This window comes from Papio anubis, chromosome 14 (assembly GCF_008728515.1).
Source record: "Papio anubis isolate 15944 chromosome 14, Panubis1.0, whole genome shotgun sequence".
In the NCBI taxonomy this organism is placed as follows: Eukaryota; Metazoa; Chordata; class Mammalia; order Primates; family Cercopithecidae; genus Papio; species Papio anubis.
This window is the reverse complement of record NC_044989.1, coordinates 42,710,018-42,723,331: the sequence shown is the minus strand read 5'-3', so window position 1 is coordinate 42,723,331 and position 13,314 is coordinate 42,710,018. Positions and strand designations below refer to the sequence as shown.

General features: G+C 43.5%; 1 protein-coding gene across 2 annotated transcripts in view; it reads left to right on the top strand.

Annotated features, from left to right (window-relative positions):
- Positions 1–13,314, top strand: part of KCNG3 (potassium voltage-gated channel modifier subfamily G member 3) — a 59,309-nt gene that overhangs the window by 8,785 nt on the left and 37,210 nt on the right. The gene's annotated exons all lie outside the window — the stretch shown is intronic.

The following is a 13,314-nucleotide window of genomic DNA, read 5'->3' as shown; positions in this document are numbered from 1 at the left end:
TCCCGACCTCGTGATCCACCTGCCTCAGCCTCCCAGAAGTGCTGGGATTACAGGAGTGAGACACCATGCCCGACCAATAATTGTGAATTCTAACCATTCATCAACTCTTGAGCTCCTGTGATCGTGCCAGGTGCTGTGCCAGACACTATGGGCACAGAGGTTCCTACAAAGGATTCCTGCTGTCATGGAGCTGGGTAGTTAGTGGTGATAGTAGCAGACAGCACAGTAAGCAAATAAGAAGAATTTCAGATTGTGAAAGGTGATGTGAGTTGAGTCCTGAGTGTAAGAAAGAGGCAGCCTTGGGAAGAGGGAAGGGAGTGTTCTGGGCAGAGGGAGCAGCTAATGCAAAGATGCCACTGAGATGGCAATGGACTGGGCTTGTCTACTGGACAGAAGGAAGGTCCAGGTGGGCTATAGTTTGTTCTAAGGGTAGATGAAGTTGGAAGGCAATGGGGCCTATCAGGCAGGGCCTATGTGCCATGGGAAGGAGTTTGGATTTTCTTCCAAGTGTGACAGGGAGGCCTTTGGAAGGTTTTAAGCAGAGAAAAACTATGATATGTGTTTTAAAAACACCACTGGGTAGAGAATGAAGGGAGGGTCAACAGCAGATGTGGAGAGACCTGGCAGCTGAGAGCAAGTGGACCTTGATCTAAGGGAATAGCAGTGGATACAGTGAGAAGTGACTGGATTCAGGTGAATTATGTGGGTGTTATTGTCATTAATGACAGCTCACCTCCCAGGACTAGGAGAGTGTGTGAGATATTTATTGTGTGAAGCTGTGCTAGGGCCTATAGGGATTGGGGTCCCTCTCGCTTGACTACTTTGACTCACACACAATAAGCCTGAATCCAGTTCTTTTTCTACAGGATCGGCTTCCCATTTGGGGATATTGTGGGGAGGAGACTCTGGAAGAGGAATCTCCAGCATGTTGGTGGGAGAAGGATCGTAGACGTCTTTCCTTACTTTACAACTGAGTTTAGTCCTCATTGAGAGGACTGTCTCAGCTGTTAAAGATAATAGTGAACACATTCACAATCTCCCTTGATAAACAACTTTAGTAACTAATTAATCTTAGAATGGTGATGTTCTTAATGTTTTATCTGATTATTAAGATAAACTAGATTTTTCAGGCAGTTTGCCTTCTAGTAACATCTGAGTATTATTCTGACACTGCCAAGGAGATTAATGTACTTTTTGGCATTTTAACATATAGACAAGTTGTTTTTTAAAATGACTAAGCATTTGCTGGGCATGGTGGCTCATGCCTGTAATCCCAGCACTCTGGGAGGCCGAGGTGCGTGGATCATGAGGTCAGGAGATCGAGACCATCCTGGCTAACACGGTGAAACCCCATCTCTGCTAAAAATACAAAAACAAAATTTGATGGGTGCCTGTAGTCCCAGCTTCTCGGGAGGCTGAGGCGGGAGAATGGTGTGAACCCAGGAGGCGGAGCTTGCAGTGAGCCGAGATTGCACCACTGCACTCCAGCCTGGGTGACAGATCGAGACTCCCAGACTCTGTCTCAAAACAGACAAACAAACAAACAAAAAGATGCTCTTTGCTGGCTGCCTTTGAGAAGTTGTGACTTCTGAAAGGTCAGTTATAAAGTAGAGGTCCCTTTTATTTTTGGGTCCCTTTTGCCTAGACTTTGTCCCCTCAGTCAGTCTCAGCTGAAGTGTTCTTGTTTGAGATTTAAAGCTCTTTAGCAGGCAAAGTCTTGCTGTAATTTTGATCTGCTCTTTAGAAATTTTTTTCTAAAAGTTGCTTCATGTTGGAATTTGATCTTTAATTGGTATTGCTTTGTGTTGTGGTGGTGAGAATTTGAGGAGATTTTAAAAATGTTAAAATTTCTTGTAGTGTTATTTTAATCCTCAGTTAAAAAAAATTAAATGATCAAAGTGAAACACCAGGTGATGGAAATTTAAATTTCAATTATATTATTTCGATCGCCTTTCAGTTCAATATTGTATAAATCCAATAGGTTTTAAGTATTTAAAAATAAAAAGTAATATTTGAAACTGAAGATGAAAGTCTTAGTGCTTTTACTGTGCAGATAAGGTGGATATTTTCAGAAGTCAGTAATTACTAGATCTCTGATAGGATTCAACATAACCCAGAACCTAAGTTAAATTCTGTTCTTTCACAGTAGACTGTTTCTTTTAAAGTGTACAGGCTGCTGCCAATTTTAGAATTCAGTGGAAACTTTCTTTTGTCAGTGCCCTTTCTCTAACCAAAGTGCTTTTTTTTCCCCCTACTTTTTGGTAAGCAAGTTATTTTCTTTTTTTTTCTTTTTTTTTTTTTTTTTGAGGCGGAGTCTGGCTCTCTTGCCTAGGCTGGAGTGCAGTGGCCGGATCTCAGCTCACTGCAAGCTCCGCCTCCTGGGTTCACGCCATTCTCCTGCCTCAGCCTCCCGAGTACCTGGGACTACAGGCGCCCGCCACCTCGCCCAGCTAGTTTTTTGTATTTTTTAGTAGAGACGGGGTTTCACTGTGTTAGCCAGGATGGTCTCGATCTCCTGACCTTGTGATCCGCCCGCCTCGGCCTCCCAAAGTGCTGGGATTACAGGCTTGAGCCACCGCGCCCGGCCGGTAAGCAAGTTATTTTCAACATTATTCTTTTTATATTTGTAAAATTAAAACTTTCTTCATTGGAAAAAAAAGTGTTAAAATGTGAAAAGTTAACTTGCCCCGTCTCTTCAATCCCATCACCCAGTTTCCTTTAGAAAACTGGTATTCTTTGAGAAACTTTCCATTAACATATTAACATATATACACATGTGCATGTACACACACACACACACACAAACACATGCAAGTATATACAATTACATATATGTACACATACAGATTTTCTCTTTTATTATTTATTTATTCAGACGGAGTCTCGCTCTGTTGCCAGGCTGGAGTGCAGTGGCACGACCTCGGCTCACTGCAACCTCTGCCTCCTGGGTTCAAGCGATTCTCCTGCCTCAGCCTCCCGAGTAGCTGGGACTATAGGTGTGTACCACCATGTCCAGCTAATTTTTGTATTTTTAGTAGAGACGGAGTTTCACCATGTTGACCAGGCTGGTCTCAAACTCCTGACCTCAAGTGATCCACCTGCCTCGGCCTCCCAAAATGCTAGGATTACAGGCGTGAGCCACAGCGCACAGTCAGATTTTCTCTTTTAAATATATAATTGGGATTGTTCTGTGATCTTGTTCAGCAATTGGCCTTTTTTACTTAATGATACATTTTGAAACTCTTTTCATGCCAGGAGCGGAGGCTTAGGCCTGTAGTCCTAGCACTTTGGGACGCCTGAGGCGAGAGGATCACTTGAGCTCAGGGGTTCGAGACCAGCCTGGGCAACATGGCAAAATCCCGTCTCTACAAACTTTAGCCGGGTGTGGTGATGTGCTCCTGTAATCCCAGCTACTCAGGAGTCTAAGGTAGGAGGCTCACTTGAGTCCAGAAGGTTGAGGCTGAAGTGAGCCGTGATAACAGCAGTGCCCTCCAGCTTGGGTGACAGAGCAAGACCCTGTCTCAAAAAGAAAGAAAGAAAGAAAAGAAACTATTTTCATATTAGTTCTTATTGATCTCCCCCATTCTTTAAATATTTGTATGGGACTCCATTGCATGGATGGGCCATAATTCATTTAATAAATGTCTCTTCTGATGATAATAGTAATGATTGTAACAGTCAATATTTATTGACTACTGACGTGTGTTTTGTCATCTAAGTCTCATTACAGTCCTATGAAGTAGTGCTGTTACACAGTTTTATGCCTGAGATTTAGGTAGTTTATCCAATACGTCCAGACTCACATAGTGGGTCAGTGGCGCCCTGGGCTCTGATTCCCATGCCCCCACCTACTCTGCTGAGAAATGTTTAGTTTGATACTAATTTTTCAAAAGGGCAAACATTGGCGCAGAGCACAATCTTTTCCATATATCCTTGCAAATTGGTGTGAGTATATATTTAGGCTAAATTCCAAAGTGGGAAATAGCTGAGTTAAAAGGATTGTGCTTTGAACATTTTTTGATAGATACTGCCAAATTTCCCTCTAAAATATGAAAGTCAGAACTATTCTTTATTAATAATAATAACCATCATCATATGCAGTTAGTAATGAATAGGATCCTATATTAATTAATAACACATTTAATAGCACATTTAATAGCAAACGTCTGGAAATAACATAATTAAAAAATAGAACAGCTGTTTTTTTATTTTTATTTTTTTCGAGACAGGGTCTTGCTCTGTCACCCAGGCTGGAGTGCAGTGGTACGATCTCCTCTCACTGCAATCTCTGCCTCCCTGGCTCTGGTGATCCTCCCACCTTAGCCTCCCAAGTAGCTGGGACTACAGGCACACAACACCATGCCTGGCTAATTTTTGTATTTTTTGTAGAGATGGGATCTTGCTATGTTGCCCGGGCTGGTCTTGAACTCCTGGACTTGAGTGATCCATGTACCTCCATCTCCCAAAGTGTTGGGATTACAGGTGTGAGCCACTGCGCCTGGCCTAGAATAGCTTTATTGAGATATAATTCACATACCATAAAATTCAGTGGTTTTTGGAATATTTTTACCGGATTGTGCAACCATCACCACCCACAGTGTTTTTTTTCTTTTTTTTTTTTTTTGAGGTGGAGTCTCGCTCAGTTGCCCAGGCTGGAGTGCAGTGGTGTAATCTTGGCTCACTGCAACCTCAGCCTCCTGGGTTCAAGCGATTCTTGTGCCTCAGCCTCCCGAGTAGCTGGGATTACAGGCGTGTACCACCATGCCCAGACCCAGCTAATTTTTGTATTTTTAGTAGAGACAGGATTTCACCATGTTGCCTAGGCTGGTCTCGACCTCCTGACCTCGTGATCCACCTACCTTGGCCTCCCAAAGTGCTGGGATTACAGGTGTGAACCACTGCACACGGCCTACTGCCTGGCTAATTTTTACATTTTTTTTGTAGAGACAGGGTCTCTCTGTGTTTCCATTCTGGTCTTGAACTCCTGGCCTCAAGCAGTTCTCCTGCCTTGGCCTCCCAAAGTGTTGGGATTAAAGGCATGAACCACTAAGCCCGATCTGTAGGTTCTATTTTTAAAAATCAATTGCAAGTTGGTTTTATGGCTCCCTATTCATGTATTCATTAAATTCAACAAACATTTATTGAGCAACAACTGTGTATTTAGGACTGTTCTAGGTGTTGGGGATATAGCAGTGAATAAAACAAAGTCCTTGCTTTCAGTGACCACCTATTCTAATATGTTTGTAACACTGTAGTCCCAGCTCTTTGGGAGGCTGAGGCAGGAAGTTTGTTTGAGTCCAGGAGTTTGAAGCCAGCCTGGGCAACATAGTGAGATCCCATCTCAAAAGAAAAAACACAGTGTAATTTATCTTTCATGGGATTAGAGAAAAACAACAACAACAAGAAAAACCAAGGGTGATAAGTGTTATGAAGTAATAGGTCAGAATAAGGGGTGTGCAGAGTGTAAGTGTGTGCCATGATTAGGAAAGGCCTCTGTCATAGGTGATGCCTGAATAAGGTCCTGGAGGGATGCAGGAGGCACCTGGGAAGATAGCTGGGTGAGAGAGTTTTAAGCATAGAGAAGGGGAAGCACAAACCAATCCCCAAGGCAGACATGTCTTTGGTCAACTGGAGCAACAGGAAGGAAACCGAGAGAGGTAAGAATGGTGGGGAATTGGGGGGGAAGGCAGGGGCGTGTAGCTCATGAAGCGCCTTATAGATGCACTGAGTAAAAGGATTTAGGTTTGTTTTCTTTTTGCCATTTGGTAAGGATTTTGGATTTACATCTGAATGTGGGTTTTGAGGAGAAGAGAGAATTTGGCTTAATTTTAAAAGATCACTTTGGTCTGCGTGTGGAGTGTAGACTCCAGGGTCCTGCAAGGGCGGAGCCAGTGAGGCCAGTTAGGACTGCAGTAAGAGATGCAGGGTGGGTTTCTTGGCTAGCTCACAAAGCCTCTGGTACTGGTATTTGGTTTCTCCTGGATGGTCAAGGACTTCCTTGAGTCCTGGGTTCGGGCAGCTAAAGGTCCTGTTGGTCCAGGCTGTGGTGTCAGGGTTTCCGTTTTTCTGGGTAAAGATATTGTTATAATCAGCCAAGTGAGCCTCGGCCTCATGGTATGACAAGGGTCTCTACTCATCCCCCACACACTTTGTTGCAGGACCAGTGGGAGTCTGGAGCTGGGGTGGGCAGATTATAACCTGCAGACAAACTCACCCCCACTGCCTGGTTTTTGTGCAGCCCCTGAAGTAAGAAATAATAGATTTTAGAGGGGCACGGTGGCTCACGCCTGAAATCCCAGCACTTTGGGAGGCTGAGGCGGGCAGATCACCTGAGGTCAGGAGTTTGAGACCAGCCTGGCCAACATGGCAAAACCCTGTCTCTACTAAAAATACAAAAATTAGCCGGGCGTCGTGGTGCATACCTGTAATCCCAGCTACTAGGGAGACTGAGGCACAAGAATTGCTTGAACCCAGGTGGAAGCTGCAGTGGGCCAGGATCACGCCACTGCACTCTAGCCTGGGCAACAGAGCAAGACTCCATCTCAAAGAAAAAAAAGAGGATTTTACTTTTTTTTTTTTTTTTTAAGACGGGGTCTCAATATGCTGCCTAGGCTCATCTTGAACTCAAGCTTAAAGGCTCTTCCTGTCTCAGCCTTATGAGTAGTTATGGTTTTTACATTTTGTAACTGTTGAAAAAAAATTGAAAGACTATTTTGTGACTTGTGAACATTACATGACATTCAGATTTTAGTGTCCATAAATAAAGTTTTATTGGAACACAGCCATACTCATTCTTTTACATATTGTTTATGGCAGCTTTCCTACTACTTTGGCAGAGGTGGGTAGTTGCAATAGAAACTGTATGGCCTGAAAAGCCTAAAACATTTACTATCTGGCCCTTTATAGGAAACATTTGCCAACCCCTGGTTTAGAACGGTGGTGCCGCCCAGGCCTGGACTTACACTTTACCATCGTCTAGCTGCAGGACCTCAGGCATGCTCCTTCCCTAAGGCTGAGTTTGCTTGTCTGTAAGATGGGGCGAACGAGAGTACCTGTGTTATTTGGTGGCTGCCAGGTTCAGGAAGTGATGCCTGATTCTTGTCTTCTAACCACCCATGCTAAATGTGCTTGGATCCCACTGAGGACCACCCTGACTTACAGAGTGTTCTGTGTCCCCAAAGTACTAAACAATAGTTAGAACTTATTATTTGATCATGATAGTTCTGGTAGAACAGGGGCTTTTATGGTTGGTGTGGGAAATCAAGTATTTAGAAGTTAAGGACTATCTGTATGTGTTTTTGTTTGTTTGTTTTTGTTTTTTAAATTTGAGACAGAGTCTTGCTCTGTCACCCAGGCTGGAGTGCAATGGTGCAATCTTGGCTCACTGCAACCTCCACCTCCTGGGTTCAAGCGATTCTTGTGCTTCAGCCTCCCGAGTAGGTGGGGTTACAGACATGTGCCAACACGCCTGACTAATTTTTGTTATTTTTAGTAGGGACAGGGTTTCGCCGTGTTGCCCAGGCAGGTCTCAAAGTCCTGGCCTCAAGTGATTTGCCTGCCTTGGCCTCCCAAAGTGCTGGGATTACAGGCGTGAGTCACCCCACCTGGCTGATTTGTGTTAATTTCAGAGATGCTTAACCCTCATTTATACCACTCCCTTTTCTTTTCTTTTCTTTTCTTTTTCTTTTCTTTTCTTTTCTTTTCTTTTCTTTCCTTCTCCTTTCTTTCTTTTCTCTCCTTCCTTCCTTCCTTCCTTCCTTCCTTCCTTCCTTCCTTCCTTCCAGCCCTTCCTTCCCTTCCTTCTTCCTTCCTTCCTTCTTCCTTCCTTCCTTCCTTCCTTCCTTCCTTCCTCTCTCTCTCTCTTTTTTTTTTGAGACAGGGTCTCATTTTGTCACCCAGACTGAAGTGCAGTGGTGCTATCTTGGCTCACTGCAGCCTCAACCTACCGAGCTCAAGCAACCCTCTCGCCTCAGCCCTCCAAGTAGCTGGGACTGCAAACATGCACCACCATGCCCAGCTAATTTTTTTGAATTTTTGTAGAGATGGGGTTTTGCTCAGTTGCCCAGAACTGGTCTTGAACTCCTGAGCTCAAAGGATTTGCCCACCTTGGCCTCCCAAAGTGTTGGGATTACAGGTGTGAGTCACTGAGCCTGGCTATTCCACTCATATGATGATATTCATGCCTGAGCTCCACCTTAGATAATACCAGGATTCACTACTTGGAGGTGATTGTGAGATGACAAGGTACTTCTGGGTTCTAGTAAGTGCTTTATTCTTTGTATCTATCCTAGAGAAAGAAAGTTTAGCTATCCTTGACTCTGACTTAGTAAATCTGGTGGCTGGGGAGGCAATGGGTGATCAAAATGGGATTCAGGAGATAGGTCCTACAGATTGAGCATCCCAAATCTGAAAACCCAAAACATGCCGAAATCTGAAACTTTTTTTAGTGCTGACATGATACTCAAAGGAAATGCTCATTGGAGCATTTTGGATTTCGAATTTGGGATACCCAAGTGGTATCATGCAAATATTCCAAAATCCAAAAAAAAAAATTCAAACTCTGAAATACTTCCAGTCCCAAACATGTTAGAAGAGATACTCAACCTGCATTAAATCAGGAACAGCTGTTTTAGTAATATATTAAAAGTTTATGATTTTATATGAAAGAAACTGGGATGTACACTTTAAGAAAGGAAGCGAGTTATATGTGTTAATATTACCCAGTAACTCGTGAGGCATAACCAAGACGGGACCCTTGCCCTCAAGCAGCCATAGAGCCATCCATGAGAGAAGGTGAGATGGTGCCACTGTGGAAGGGAGTGCAGGTGGGGGACAGAACTAACACAGCCTGGGGTGTCCCAGAAGGGCTTCTGAGGTCATGTCATTTGAGTGACACCAAACTGTTAGTTTTTATATCCTCCACTACCATGTACTCAATTTTTTTTTTTTTTTCAGGCTTTACCTAAGAATGCCTTTGACAGGCTAGGTGTGATGACTCAGACCTGTAATCCCAGCACTTTGGGAGGCCCAGGTGGGAGGATCACTTGAACCCAGGAGTTCAAGACCAGCCTGGGCAATATGATGAGACCTCTTCTCTACAAATTAAGAAGATTAGCTAGGCATGGTGATGTGCTCTTGTAGTCCCAGTTACCCAGGAGGCTGAAGTGGGAGAATTACTTGAGTCTGGGAGGTCGAGGCTGCAGTGAGCCATGAAGGTGCCGTTGCACTCTAGCCTGGGCAACGTAGTAAGACCCCATCTAAAACAAAATTCTAGTTTAATATATAATATGATAAATATTGACAGATGTAATGTACATAAAGCAAAATCTCCTTTAGATCCTTAGGAATTGTTGAGTGTAAAGGGGTCCTGAGACCCCAAAATTTGAGAACCATGTTTTTTTTTTTTTTTTTTTTTTGGACAGAGTATCACTCTGTTGCCCAGGCTGGGTGGAGTGCAGTGGTACGATCTCAGCTCACTGCGACCTCTGCCTCCTGGGTTCACGCCATTCTCCTGCCTCAGCCTCCTGAGTAGCTGGGACTACAAGCACCCGCCACCGTGCCCGGCTAATTTTTTTTTGTATTTTCAGTAGAGACGGGGTTTCACCATGTTAACCAGGATGGTCTCGATCTCCTGACCTTGTGATCTGCCCACCTCGGCCTCCCAAAATGCTGGAATTATAGGCGTGAGCCACTGTGCCCGGCCTAAGAACCATGGTTTTAAAGGCACCAGTTTCCAAGTCCTCAACTTCAATAGGGACACCTATAAAACAAGTAGGCTTCAGAACGTGCCTGTGGTAAAGGCTCCAGGTTCTCCTTTCATAATTCCAACTCTCACTTTACAAACGAAAAGCACTCCTCTCACTCATCCAGAACCTTACTGAGGTGTGTTGTCTCAGGGTATAAAACCCTGTGGGATGTGCGTGAAAGAGATGACTCAAAATATATATAGATGTATTTTTTGAGACGGGGTCTTGCTTTGTTACCCAGGCTGGAGTGCAGTGGCGCGATCTCGGCTCACTGCAACTTTCGCCTCCTGGGTTCAAATGATTCTCTGGCCTCAGCCTCCCTAGTAGCTGGGATTACAGACAGGTGCTACCGTGCTCGGCTAATTTTTATATTTTTAGTAGAGACAGAGTTTTGCCATGTTGGCCAGGCTAGTCTCGAACTCCTGACCTCAGGTGATCCGCCAACCTCGGCCTCCCAAAGTGCTGAGATTACAGGCCTGAGCCACCGTGCCTAACCCCGACACAAATATTTAATAAAAATGTTGTATTGACCAGCTGCTCAGGAGGCTGAGGCAGGAGAATGGTGTGAACTTGGGAGGCAGAGGTTGCAGTGAGCCGAGATTGCGCCTCTACGCCACTGCACTCCAGCCTGGGTGACAGAGCAAGACTCCATCTAAAAAAAAAAAAAAAAAAATATATATATATATATACACACACACACACACACACACACACATATGTATATAGTATTGAAAGATTTGTATTGAAATATTTTAATGTATCATCCCTTTCTGCCTTTAGCAGAAGAGTAACTAGTGTATTTAGAAGTCACTGGAAACCTTTTGATCTAAGTATTTTTTTTTAAGCAGTACTTTTGAAGAAGTATGAAAGCGGATGACTCTAATAATGGGCAACAAATTCTTTTGCAAAGTTATATGATTATTAGTTCTTTGCTTTTTAAAAATGTTTTATTTTGTCCAGGCATGGTGGCTCACACCTGTAATCCCAGCGCTTTGGGAGGCTGAGGCTGGCAGATCACTTGGGGCCAGGAGTTCGAGACCAGCCTGGCCAACATGGTGAAACCCTGTCTCTACTAAAAATACAAAAAAAACTAGCCAGGCATGGTGGTGTGTGCCCCTATAACCCCAGCTACTTGGGAGGCTTAGGCATGAGAATCTCTTGAACCCAGGAGGTAGAGGTTACAGTGAGCTGAGATCGTGCCACTGCACTCCAGCCTAGGTGACAGAGCAAGATTCTGTCTCAAAAATTTTTGTTTTTTTAAATTTTTATTGAGAAGGATCTCGCTCTGTCATCCAGGATGGAGTACAGTGCTATGATCTTAGCCTAAGGCAGCCTCAACCTCCTGGTCTCAGGCAATCCTCCCACCTCAGCCTCTCAAGTAGCTGAGATTCCAGGCCTGTGCCACTGTGCCTGGCTAAGTTTTTGTATTTTTTTTTTTGTAGAGACTGGGTTTCTCTTTGTTGCCCAGGCTGGTCTCGAACTCCTGAGTTCAAGCGATCGTCCTACCTTGGCTTCTGAAAGTGCTGGGATAACAGGTTTGAGTCACTGCCCGGCCTGGTTGTAAAACTTGTAATGGATGAAGAGACATGAATAATTGCAAATTAAAAAAAAAAAAAACTGTACTTATTTTATTTAAAAATGATTTCAATAGAATTTTACTGTTTTATTTATTATTATTATTATTATATGAGACGGAGTTTTACTCTTATTGCCCAGGCTGGGATGCAATGGCACGATCTCAGCTTACTGCAACCTCCACCTCCTGGGTTCAAGTAATTCTTCTGCCTCAGCCTCCCGAGTAGCTGGGATTACAGGCATGTGCCACCACACCTGGCTAATTTTGTATTTTTAGTAGAGATGGGGTTTCTCCATGTTGGTCAGGCTAGTCTCAGAAACTCCTGACCTCAGGTGATCCACCCACCTTGGCCTCCTTAAGTGCTGGGATTATAGGCTGAGCCAGTGCACTTGACCCTATTTTATTAATTTTATACTGAATTTTGTAATGTTCATGTTTTGATCAATTACATCCTATTAATACTTGGAGTGGTAACTTAATGAAAAAATTTGACACAGTTTACAGCCACAGGAATTTTTTTTTTTTTTTTTAAGGGACAGAGTCTCAGACTGGGCGCAGCAGCTCATGTCTGTAATCCCAGATCTTTGGGAGGCTGAGGTGGGCAGATCACTTGAGGCCAGGAGTTCGAGACCAGCCTGGCCAACTGGTGAAAACCCATGTCTGCAAAAAAATGAAAAAATTAGCGAAGTATAATGGTGTGCACCTCTTATCCCAGCTACCCAGGAGGCTGAGGCATGAGAATCACTTGAACCTGGGAGAGGGAGGTTGCAGTGAGCTGAGATCGCACCACTGCACTCCTCCAGCCTGGGTGACAGAGCAAGACTCCATCTCAAAAAAAAAAAAAAAAAAAAAGAAAGAAAGGAAAAAAAGACACAGAGGCTTGCTCTGTCACTCAGGCTGGAGTACAGTGGTGTGATCATAACTCACTGCATCACCAAACTCCTGGCCCAAGCTATCCTCCCGCCTCAGCCTCTCAAGTAGCTGGGACTACACTGCACCCAGTAGCACAGGACATTTTAAACAGTTAAATTGTAAGCCTATTTTTTTGTTGTTGTTCAGAGAAAGGTAATGGGGTATTTACAAAATTTCAAGTATAAAAATATATTATAGTAGGTCCTTTTAAACCTTGGTTATAGAAGTTTGTTCAGCAAATATACTGAACACCTGTGTACTGTGTGCTAAGGACACAGTGATGAGAAGAGAGAAAATAAGGTGGCTTCCTTTCCCTTGTGTAGCCTGGTCTAATTATGATTAGTTTGCAGAAATTGTGTACATTAGGTCAGCTGCCACTGGAGTGAGGCAGGCTGGCTCCTCCCAAACCTATTGCTTTCAAAGGATTCATCAGAACAAAAGAATCCCACTTTATGTGTTCTCTTTAATTTGTCCATATTTTATTCTCTTTTTGTTTTACAACAAAAATTTTTAGGTGAAAATTACATGTAGTGTATAAAACTTAAGTGTGAGATTTGATAAAATTTGACAAATGTTTAAAAAATGTATCAGGGCAAAATTAAGTGGGGGAAGCAGAATGGAAATACAAAGTATATGAGAAAAAGTAGCAATGTAAATTTTCTGTTAAAGATTAGTATATATTTTTAAAAATTAGAGTTGGTAGGTATATCAAAACATAATATTTGGATTCAAAACAGTTTTTAAAATATATTTATTTATTTTTTCTTTTGAGATGGAGTCTTGCTCTGTTGCCAGGCTGGAGTGCAGTGGCGCCCTCTTGGTTCACTGCAACTTCTGCCTCCTGGGTTCAAGTGATTCTTGTGCCTCAGCCTCCCAAGTAGCTGGGATTACAGGCATGCACCACAACACCCAGCTAATTTTTGTATTTTTAGTAGAGACAGGTTTCACCACGTTGGCCAGGCTGGTCTCGAACTCCTGATCTCAGGTGATTTGCCCACCTCAGCCTTCCAGAGTACTGGGATTACAGGCATGAGCCACCATGCCTGGCCAAACAGTTTTTTTTTCCCCCCGAGATGAAGT